The sequence below is a fragment of the Panthera pardus genome, unplaced genomic scaffold (genome assembly GCF_024362965.1).
Source record: "Panthera pardus isolate Hobbes unplaced genomic scaffold, ASM2436296v1 HiC_scaffold_15, whole genome shotgun sequence".
Classification (NCBI taxonomy): Eukaryota; Metazoa; Chordata; class Mammalia; order Carnivora; family Felidae; genus Panthera; species Panthera pardus.
In genome coordinates this window covers 42,371,483-42,383,447 of record NW_026526710.1, presented here as the reverse complement: position 1 = coordinate 42,383,447, position 11,965 = coordinate 42,371,483, and the positions used below count along the sequence as shown (strand labels likewise).

At 36.8% G+C, this 11,965-nt stretch overlaps 1 long non-coding RNA gene across 1 annotated transcript in view; it reads right to left on the bottom strand.

Annotated features, from left to right (window-relative positions):
* Positions 1-1,469: 1,469 nt before the first annotated feature.
* The window catches only part of LOC109276473 (uncharacterized), a 10,756-nt gene continuing 260 nt past the window's right edge, over positions 1,470-11,965 (bottom strand). Inside the window, exons 2-3 of the long non-coding RNA XR_002084689.2 lie at positions 4,549-4,586; positions 1,470-4,045 (exon numbers count right to left, since the gene is read on the bottom strand). This is a non-coding gene — a long non-coding RNA (uncharacterized LOC109276473). The remainder of the gene's footprint in view (positions 4,046-4,548; positions 4,587-11,965) is intronic.

Sequence of the window (11,965 nt, the reverse complement as noted above, 5' to 3'; positions counted from 1 at the left end):
ACACACACGTGAACAAGGTAATTTCAGAGAGTGGTGAGTAGACTGAATGAGACAGAATAGATGGGATGGAGTGCAGAGTAATTGCAAGAGGATGCTGAATGCTGGAAAGTAGCAGCCAGGCAAAGCTCTGGGGGCTGATCCTCTCAGGCAGAGAGCACAGTAAGTGCAAAGGCCCTGAGGTGAGAAGGAGTTTGGCATGTTTGAGAAATGGAAAGGTCAGTGTAGTGTGGGCTCAGTGAGGCAGGAGAGGTGAATGGAAAGACAGCAAATCAGAGAGGTGCAGGGGCCATATCCTGCAGGGCCATATATACTATGGTAAGGGGCCTAGATTTTGGTCTAATTGCACTGGAAAAGCACTGGAGAATTTTAAACAAGGAGTGACATGACCCGATTTGTATTTTTAAAAGACTGTTCTGGCTACTTGACGCAGATCTTACAGAGGTGAAGTTTCAGGACTGGAGAGATAAGGGGATAAATATAAAAATGTTATGATAAAGGAATCTATGCATATATTTTAAATGGTGCATTTGTTAGTGCCATATTTATATGTTATCCTTAAATCATTTCTAAAAATTAAAACTTTGTGTGGACCTGTCAAAAAAGATGACCACAAATTCTATCTAAGAAAGAATAGCAGGGCTAAAGCTGATGTGGGGCTTAGAGTTCTGTCTTATGGGAGATCCTTTTTCTATGCCCTCTATAGGTGATGGCGGAGTACCAACAGGTGGTCAGATGCCAAGTGGAGAAATGATGGTACATGGGGCACTCAGCCCAGGCAGAGGACTGAGACCATTCTGGAGGAGCCCAAGAAAGCTCTAAACATGACATGGGCAAAACAACCAGGGGGCAAATCATAAAGCAGCACAAAAAGAGAGAAGCAAAGTCGTAAGTGTGTAAAAAAAGGTTAGCAAGGGAAAAATGGGTCCCCACATAAGTTTCTGATATGAAGAAGAGCAGATGATTCTACAACAATAAGGGAACACTGACAGTGGTCTCTGCTAAAACTGTGTTGTATATAGGGCACTTTGGTGGCCCAGTCACTTGAGCATCTGACTCTTGATTTCGGCTCAAGTCATGATCCCAGGGTTGGGGGATCGAGCTCCAGGCTCCTCGCTGAGCATGGCGTCTGCTTAGGATTTCTCTTTCTCTCTCTCCCTCTGCCTCTCCCACACTTGGGTTTGCTCTCTCTAAAAAAAAAATTAAAAAAACTATGTTGTATACATCTTTAAAAAATATAATTGAAGATGATTCTTCTGTTAACTAACTCTGTGACTTGGAACAAATACCTCGGCATCTGAGATGTGGTTTTTGGATCAGTAAATAAGAGGCTTAAGGTTAGTTCTCATGCCTCTTAGATCTCTCTCAGGTATAAAATGCAGATGGTTTCTTGAAATTCCAGAAAGTTCCTTTTGGAAGAATAATACAGGAAGCAAGAAAAGATGAAAATAAGAAATTTTTGTGACAGAACGTTGTGCTAATAGCTTTAATTAAATCAAAGGCAATAAACATTTATTTGGAAACAGTAGCTGGAGATGAAATATTTGTGTAGCTAAAGAGATACTACACCATTACATGTATGGAGAAACAATATAAATGCAAGACAGAAAAGATTGGAATAACCCATTTAACTGGAAACACTGCAGGTTATGAGGTTGGCCATACATTCACCGTGTATACTGATCTAAGAAGAATTTAACTTTGGAAAAGCTCATGGTTGAGGGTTTCCAGGACAGAAGAAAGGGGCAACAGAGCAGAAATGAAAGGCTGTGTGGTATTTGCCTCTTACAAACTATGCACTTACATACCACCAGCCTATGTGATATCTTTGTTCACCTTCTTCTGAGACAATACAACCCTATGCTGGGGTATCAGTAGTAACATACAGAGCATGGCCTGGATTTCAGTCCCCACTCATCTCTTTGTGAACAACCCACAACACCCATGACTTTACTTAGCAGTGTGCCTGAAATACATTTCCCCATTTCTGTCTGGCAAAACCCCACTCATCCTTCAAGAGTCAGGCTGAATGCCAGTTGTTCTGGGAGGAAGAGACCTCTCAGGCAGGATCCATCTCTCCAACTGTTGTGCTCTCAAGTATTTTGGTTATCCTCTTAAGATTGTGCTTATCATGTTTACTTACAGTTGTTTTTTTTTTTTTTTAACAAGTTTTCTTTCTTTGCTGGATCTTGAACCTCTGAGGACAGAATTCTAGTTTATTCTTTTTGTTCTCTTTAGCACCTTATGCAGTTCTAACCAGAGAATAAATATGTAATAAATGTGTGTTGAATTAGTGATGCATGGTTAAGAACTATAGTTGATATAAAGAAAAATAGGGAGAAAAAAGATGAAATGGAGAAACAGTCTTCAGTCAAGATGGAGGTGTGAATATGAGGTTCAATAGAAGACTCAGAGAAAGAGCTTTAGAGTAGTTGGGTAGAAAGATAAAGAAGGCTACAAGAAAGAGAATGTGAAGACAGAAAGATGGCAAACACAGACAGCCAGCAACTTAAGAGAGAAAGATGTTCAGAACACAAACAAAGATGGGGATAGAGGGAGGAGCTCAAGAAAACTCCAGGAAAACAAGCAAAAGGGGGTCATTATCTCCACCACAAGGTTGGAGAAATGTGGAAAGAAGAAAGAAATAAGGCCCAAGAAAAATGCAAGTGATGATATAAGGAAAAGAATCTAGATTATGGGGATTAGAATTAGAGGGTGGATTTTTGTTGGCACTGACCATAAATAATTAAAAAATATAGGCAGGAGGAGAAGAAGATTAGTTTTCAAAATAATTAGATCCACAAGTGTAGACATACCATTGTGAGACCTTACAGGAGGAAGAAAATGGAATTGCTCTTGGAAAACCCATGTTCCAGAAAAGGAAAATGCCAGGCATTGACTTTACAGTGGGAGACAGGTCCAGTACCGGATGCTTTGTAAGTTTATTTCTTTAGACTAAAAGTGTTAATCTAGGCCTTTTCATGTCTGAGGGGGAAAAAAGCACATAAACCTGCTCTTTTAGTTCTTCACACACCTGACTAGAAAATGGACTATAATAGATGGTAAGTGGGTGGTGAGAAAGGAGTAGCTGTTAATATCCAGGCACAGACTATTATTTTAGATGGTCTGTACTAAAAAGGGAATCCATTTGGTGAGCAGATTTGAAAAGAAAAACAAAATTACCTGAAAGAGAACACTAAAGCTCTTTATTAGGATGGCATGACCATTGGTCATTTTTGGTCCCCCAGCATCTGGTTCCCTTTTCTTTTGGAGAAATACCACCTTGGGTGATTTCAGAGAGAGGTAGGAACCCACCTCCACCTGCCAAAAGGTGGGCAGATGATCCTTGCCTCTCAGCTCTGGCAGGGGGTATGGGCACATGAGCTCGGCTCAGTCAAAGGATGCCCCACTCCAAATGTGGGGTCTTCAGAGAAAGATGTAAAAGGCCAGAATGGCTACAGATCATGCATAGTGGCAGCACTGAAATCCAAAGTCTAGCAGTGCCCAACTATCCCACAACATGATGTCCTGGCCAATGTCCCTGAGGCAGACAGAACCTTGACTAAGCTTTGACAGATTTTAGCTTTTCTTGGTGTTTGTGCCTTCCATGAACACCCTTGTTCAGCCTTCCTTGGTTCTCTGAGCCACCTGTCACCGTTTTAATATTTTCTCTTTAATTTTGCCTAAATCAGTTACCAAAAACCCTCCTATAGACTGCATGTTTGTTTCCCCCCAAATTCATTTGTTAAATCCTAATGCCCAAAGTGATGGTATTTGGAGGTGGGATCTTTGGAGGTGATTAAGTCATAACAGTGGATCCCTCACGATGGGATTAGTTCTTATAACATAGGCCCTAGAGAGGTCTCTAGCCCCTTTTCCCATGTGAGGACATAGTGAGAAGGCAGCCGTCTATGAACCAGGAAGGAAATCCTTACCAGACACCAAATCTGCTGGTGCCTTGATCTTGAACTTCCAGCCTCCAGAACTGTGAGAAGTGAATTTCTGTTGTTTCTAAGTTCCCCAGTCTATGGTATTCTGTTATAAAAGCCTGAAGAGACAAAGACAAAACTCAAATATACACCAACTTATTAGCAGCGGCGATCAAAGAAGTTTTAGAGAAGTGGGAAGTTCTCATTTCATTCAATAAATATTTTTTGAGCAAATATGGTTCAGGCATTATGCTAGGTCCTGAAGATCTAGTTAACTACTTCATTAGAACATTATCACTATTTACACAGGTTAATGACTCTGATTGTAAACCATATTTATAATACTCTGTATACAGTAGTTGCCCCATTACCCATGGGGAATATATACATTCCAAGACTCCCAGTGGATGCCTGAAAACTTAGATATTACCAAACACAATATACTATGTTTTTTCCCTATACATACATGCCTATGTATGCTTAGAAGTTAATTTCAGAAGTTAAATTAAGCACAGTATGAGATTAACAACAACTAAAAATAGAATGATTGTAACAACATACTATAATAGAAGCTATGTGAACGTGGTCTCTTTCTCAAAATAATTTATTGTACTGGACTTACCCTTTCTCTTCTTGCCATGATATGAGATGATAAAACTCCTGTGTAATGAGACAAAGTGAGGTGAATGGCATAGTCATTGTGATATAGCATTAGGTGACTATTGATTTTCTGCCTCTGGACCTTTTTTGACCGGGGGTAACTGAAACTACTCAAAGCGAAACCATGGATAAGGGGGATTACTGTATAAGTTATCTATTTTTGTGTAACAAATTACCCCTACACTAAGAGATATAAATAACAAACAGTTATTATCTCACAGTTTCTGTGGGTCAGGATTCTGGGAGCAACTTAGCTGGGTCTTCTGGCTACAGGTGTCTCACAAGGTTGCAATGAAGGTGTCAGCCAGGGCTATGGGGGTGTGACGAGATCTCATTTGAAGGCTTGCTTGGATGAGGGGCCATTTCCAAGTTCATTTATGTGGTTGTTGGTGGGGTTCAGTTTCTTGTGAGCTATTGGACAGAGGGACCCAGTTTCATGCTGTTGGTTGGAGGCCTCCCTCATTTCCTTGTTACGAGAGCCTCTACATAGCACATCTCACAATATAGCAGGTGGAGTCTCTTAGAGTGAGCAAGCAAGAAAAGCCAGAGAGAGAGAGAGAGAGAGAGAGGAACTTCTGTTACCTCAACGCAGAAGTAGCATCCCATCATTTTTGTTATATTCTATTTGTCTGAGGCAGCTGATTACATGCAGCCCACACTCTGGGGTTGGGATGACACAACAACATGAATGCCGGAAGGCAGGGTTTTTGGGAGCCATCTTGGAAGCTGCCTACCACAGCATGATAAACACACACGATCTCTGTGCGAACGTACGTTAGGCACGTGGAGGCTGACGGTGGGGAGCCAGGTGAGGGTAGAAAGCAGGAAAAAGGTGGGAAAGAGTCAAGAAATTCAGGGAAAAGTAAAACATTAATGGAATCTATGCAAAACAGGGTATTGAAAATATTTCTTAAGAATAAACAGAGAAGGATATGGGATATTTGAACCTCTTAGGTCAACAAGTTGCATCCTGTTAGAGCTTCTGGCAGGGTTTACAGTGCAAGAGAATGCAATTTACAGGGTTTACGCTGCAATTTACAATGCGAGTAGTATGCACTAAAAGCTGACACAACACTCAACCTGTAATAAATAGGAGGAAGGAGAAAAGTATTTACTATAGTCACCAGAAGGGGGACAGGTAGAATTTCTAGGAAATACCCAGAAAAAAGCATTCCACAAAATAGGGCATAATTTAGTGTAAAACCATAAAGGCACAGGGTTTAACATCCAAATGCATGAGCTGGGGATGTGATTGGGGAAACCGGCCAATTTGAAGGCAGCTAAAAATCATTAAAGAAGAATGGTAAGATAGATGATGTGGGCGTGTTTCTGTACCAGCAATATAAATCCATTTGGAAAACTATGCAGTGAATTGAAAGCCAGTCCATATATCTAGTCAATAAGAAAAAGGAAATAATCTCACAGAACTCTGTTCATATGCAGTTGATGCGTCAGAAAAGGTAGATTACGACTTCCAACTATAATGAATATTTGTAGACAGTGAGAGTACAGAGTCAATCGAAAATAAATGCAGAAGCCTGCTGGTAGGAATGAAGGAAAAAAGGGGGGAAATTAGGGAAGGAGGCCCCTGTGAAATCCTAAGGGTATGTTTGGGAGAAAGAATCATGCAAGACAAAATTAAGAAGAGAGGCTGGAGGAATGCAAGGAGAAAATAAAAACTTGGGAAATACAGGGGGCTGGGTCCCTATGGACCTGATTCTGCCTCATCAAACGTTTTTAATTCCATTTTTTATACATAAGTTATAACTGGCAACCTCTGTTGAGACTGTTTTTTTATTGCCTTATGGAAAAGCAAGGCCAACATGATTAAAAGGCAATGTATTCTCTTCCCAGGGAAGGGGAGCTGGGAATGATGAAGCCAAGGCTTTTCTTCAGAGTGACATTTTTATGTTACAATTTTAATAAAAAATAAAGAAGAAGAGTGTGAAGATTAGGGAAAACATTGTAGTTTTCATCTCCCTCACTTTGAATGATAGTGGGAGGGGTCAGTGCCCTTTAAGAGGAAGAGAAACATGGAACCCTTAGAAAGGGGCAGGATATGAGAACAACAAAACAGCAACACAGAAATGATCACGTGGGACATAAAGAGGAGGGATGTGAATACCCCAAACAGATAATACTAGACAGATATCCTAAGAGAGTGCCATTCAAATAATGTAAAGTTTGGAGGTTATGGGAATCATGATATGAAATAGAATCTGATACACTTTGCAAATATATGAAGCTTCTAGGGTTTGCACTGGCCTGATAATACCAGTCAAAAAAGAACAAATGTGGGCTTGCAAGCCTATTGACCAAAGAAAGAAGAGATCCTTTTCTGAAGTGGGGACAAGCTCAAATACCATATGATTTCACTCATATGTGGAATTTAAGAAATAAAATAAATGAACAAAGGGAAAAAAAAAAAGAGACAAACCATGAAACAGACTCTTAACTATAGAGAACAAACTGATGTTACCAGAGGGGTGGGGGTGGGGAAATGGGAAAAATATGGGATGTGGATTAAAGAGCATAGTTCTCATGATGAGCACTGAGTAATGTAATGTATGGAACTGTTGAACTGCTATATTGTACACCTGAAACTAATAGAAACTGTATGTTAACTATACTGGAATTAAAATTAAAGTTAATAAATAAAAGATTTGGTGATTAAAAAAAAATACAGAGGGTACAAGCCATGAATAAAGGCCAAATGACTATACGTAGAAAAGACTAAAAACTCTGATAGGAATTGTGTGATTAGAATCTTCCCTTTAAAACAATATTGACTCCCACCTCTTGAGCCTATGGGAATCCCAGTGTTGAGGGTCAAATCACGTCAGTGGCATGTGTCCACATGGTGTCAAAGGTGAGACTAAGAGTGATCACTCTTTCTCTGTTTCATATCGGTATCCACTTAGTTCTCCATCTGTGTTTTGGCCAACTTGATAAATTTCTTTGGCAATTACCAAATAGGGAGTTATGACCATGAACACTGAGAACTTCACATGGTCTTACCAACAAACATAGGAAAAAAGAAGGTCAGAAAAACTTCGATTCAAAAAAGTACCTCCTCTTGAATTTGGGGATTTTATATTTATAAGCAAGGAGCTGTCAAAATTGCAAATAGTAATATCGGTACTGTGGGCCGACAAGAATGGGATGTCTGTGCAGAGATAAAGCTTAGTTGACGTGGCATTTTCTCACTGGAGTTCTCTATTAATTGATACCTTGTATGTCTTAATTATAGTGGTAATGAAGGTTCATAAATATTAATTCAAAGGTACCAAAAATTTGTGAAGTACCTTCTGAATCATCAAAGACAGGTTAGGTGCTGTTCAGTAAAACTTCATAGATAAATGAATTTACTGTGCTCTAATTCTTTGAAAAGTCTTAATCCATATAATACAGGTCATTCATTTTCAGTCTGTCGGGGGACAGTTTATTCTATTTAACTCTGAACAATTGCCAAACATATGTAAGAAAAATCCCTATTCCTAAAATCCTGGTATTTTTATACCATGCCTCTAATGTACAATGTATTTATCTCACTGTAACATAAAAAGTCTATAATGTGAACATCTCTCCCTTTCTTAAACCCCAGCTTTGTAAGAACCTTTGCTGTATTTTCATAGAAGGCTAAAGAAAAACGTCCTCAAAATTTATTTGAGATCAAGTGAGATCAAATTATAGTATTTGACTTCCTTGAAAATAAGATGCTAGAAAGCCACGATATAGATCATTTATTTTAATGAAGAGAAATATTGTTCATTCATTCTATCACCACTATATCACAACAAAAATGTCTATATAACTAAAAAAATTAACTTCCAAATAGCTTATGCTCACAGATGGGTACATGTTTCCTTTGCTATGTATAGCTTCTAACTTTTAAATTTGAATTTTATTATTTTTGTTAAATGAGTGATTTCCACTCATCATTATTGGGTTTCTTATCTCCAGATTTTAATGACCAATATTTTGGTATTTGCATGCTGTAAGGCTAAACCATATATTCTGGTCTTTTAATAATTATGTTAAACTATGCTAACCAAAGGAACCTACTTGTCTTCATTTGTATAAGAACTGAAATACAAAAATTTGAGGTATAAATGACATGATCTATTTTAAGTGTATAAAATTAATTCATTTGTGTGCAATATCTAAAACTTTAAAATATTTATTTATAGGCATCATTATGTAGATACACATAACATGAAAAATTTTGATTAGAATTTTTTCAAAATGGGAGAAACATAATTTGCCATTTTGGGAAATGTGATTATTCCCTCTTTATTTCATTATCTATAAGTTTTATAGTTCTTATTCGTGTGATTAATTTTAGTTCGTGCCAATAAGTTCAACAAAGACCTAATATTAGCAACACTTCACGAAATGGATTCAATTTCTATCAACTGCCTTTTTCCTTTATGGTCTCTTTTAATGATACAGGCTCATTTTTGTTAGCCAATAACTTACTGATACCCTTACATTCTTTAGAATTTTCAGATGGATACTACCTGGTTTTTCTAATATGCTACAATCTGTTTTCTGGAGATGATGCCTCACCTTTTAAAAATACCTTCAAAAGTACCTTTTGTTATTTGCAAATATCATTCTAATATAGGTCTCTTTTTTCTTTTACAACTTCTATAGTAAAGAAAGGATATCCCTCCTTCTTTATTATTTCAGTGGATCAGCAAGGACCTTTGGGGTGGTTATGAAAGCCTCAGAAAGAAAAGATGACTGTGGCAAACTCTGAACTTTAAATGTTACTATACATGATGTAATTAAATTTTTAAAATTTCACAGAATGACATATAAGTCATGACACAAATGTTATAAGTTATGTAAGTTATATAAGTACAACATAAATGATGTATACTGTATACTGTGCATTTTTAAAAACATTTCTTTCTTGATATATTTCACCACAAAATTGAAAAGTGCTTATGCACATATATCAGAAATTTTAAAAAGGAAGTTAATGACTCATTCTATTAAGGGGAAAAATGTCAAGTTAATAAGATTTAGTGAAAAAAAGAAAACAGACTGAAAACACAATTTATTATTCATAATGGCAAAATACACTTGCTATATTTGTGTATTTAGTACAGACTTTCCCATGTGAAGTTCTTAAATGATTTTGCAGTCAAATATTACTACCCATTTTGTAGATTAAGAAAAGCGATGGGGGATGGGTATGGGATTAGGGGGTGGGTATCAGGTAATTTATAGAGGATTACACAGTGGACAAGTAAAGGCACTGGGAACAAATAATAGTTTCTGTGTGCTACAAACATTGCCTTCTCATATGCATCACTGACATTTTGCACAAAGTCAATAAACATCTGTCAACAAATGTTAAATTAAAAGCCTCTTTTACGTTGTTCTAAATTTAATATGTTAATGTGCTAGTATATATGTATGTGTGTGTATACAACACATTTTATATATAAAAACACACATTTCTATTTTACACACACACGACTCAGATGGCTTTGATGGAACTTTGCCCCTTCATAGGACTTTAAAAGGTCTTTATAAATGATCCTACTTAAATGAATGCTTTTGGGAGGTAATATGGCTATTACTCAGGCAGATACTACACTTAGATTTGAAGTAAACTTGTAATACCTTTAAAATATCTGGAACCAGTCTCTAATCTGAAAATGTTGCATAAAATTGTTACATAGTATAGATAAGTTAAAGAAAGTAAAGCATATGTTAAAGATATTTTTTAAAAAACCATGATTTGAGTGTTTTCTTTGTAATTGGTTTAGACTGCAGGTTGCAACTTTAACACCATGACTTAAAACTTATCAAAGAGATTTATGTTTTCCAATTGACATTTTAAATTGAAGATTTACTTGAACTGGTACCTAATATGTTTTGTGTAATTAATTCCTTTGAGGTCAGTTTTTGTAGACACAGAATTACTTTAACATTAATCCCTCCTTTAGCAATACCTTTATTGTTGGAATTTGCAGCTGAAAAAAAAAGTTAATCTTTTTCAAATGAGGTTTTCAGTTCCAGGTATTTCGTTTGTTTCACTGATGATATAAGATTTTCTTAAAAATGCAAAATATCTTAAAAGTGGATGCTGGGGAGTCAGTGTAAGAAAAAAGGTGGAGATTAAACAAATCAGGCATTAATAAGACATGGAAAGTTTAATTACATAGATGCTTAAGTTCTTAATGAAGGCACTGAGTAATGGAAGGTCTGTCTCATTTTAAACTTTATACTATTATTCAGGTGATCTGTACACAATATTTAAAACTCATAAGCCTTATGTATTTGTCTTTTCTATTTCTTTATGAAATATTGCATAGATTATTTCGTGGATAACATAATTTGATGGATGATGGTGTTCAATAAACTGCTGTTGCATGAATGACATTTTGATTGTAGCTTAATTTCTAGTTTTGATTAAAGAATGGGAACAATATATCTAAGAGTTGGGACATAAGTAACTGAGCGTATAGCAGTTCACTATCCCCCAAATAAATTTTATTAAGCAGGAAAACGTTTACTAATTAGGCATGTTTACATATTCCCAGCTGTTAATTATGTTCTCTTGTGTTGGCAAATGAAAGAGGAAACACAATTTTCCTTCTTTAGCATCTGTGTTGCCTTAATCATATATATTGGATAGTTCGTATATTTTCGATGTCTATCTTTTCGTGAAGTATGGAAAATAATTCTGAGTGTACTCAGGATTGATTGCTTAATGAAAGCCAAGTGCTCACAATTCCATGTAACTGATTAGTTCACATGGAATATAATGGTAAGGAATGCTGAGATCAGTGGTTTTGTCCACCAGGTCCAGTAATACTCGGCCCTCCAAAAGGTGAGATAGTTGTGTTTGTCTGAGTCATGAGACTCATTAAGACTTGTCCTGTCTTTAATAAAATCTTTCTACATGTTCCTTTATGTGTCATTACTTCATCATAACAATGGCACTCAAGTATTTCCAAAGTTGATGTTTTTTACTCAGTCTTCAGATGGTGGCCTGGGATCATGAATGGATTTTGGACTTGATGTTTAGAGAAATAATTAGTGTTTTTCTTTCTCCCAAGCCATTTGCTGTTGAACTTACAATAGTTAATGAAATCTTGCAAATAAATTTTCCCTGTATCGGTTAATATGTGAAATTATGTAAAAAGTTAGTTTTGTCTCTTGGATGGTTGGCACTTTAACTCCCCTTGGAAATAGTATGTATTATTATCCCAAAGTGGAATCTGAGACCCTTGAGACAGATCTACATTCTCTGATCTATAGGTTTTACTCATTTCTTATAGAGGAGGGCAAGAGAAATATCAACACTGGGAAGTGAAAGAACAATACAGACTGAAAAAGACAAAGAAGTACATTGAGGA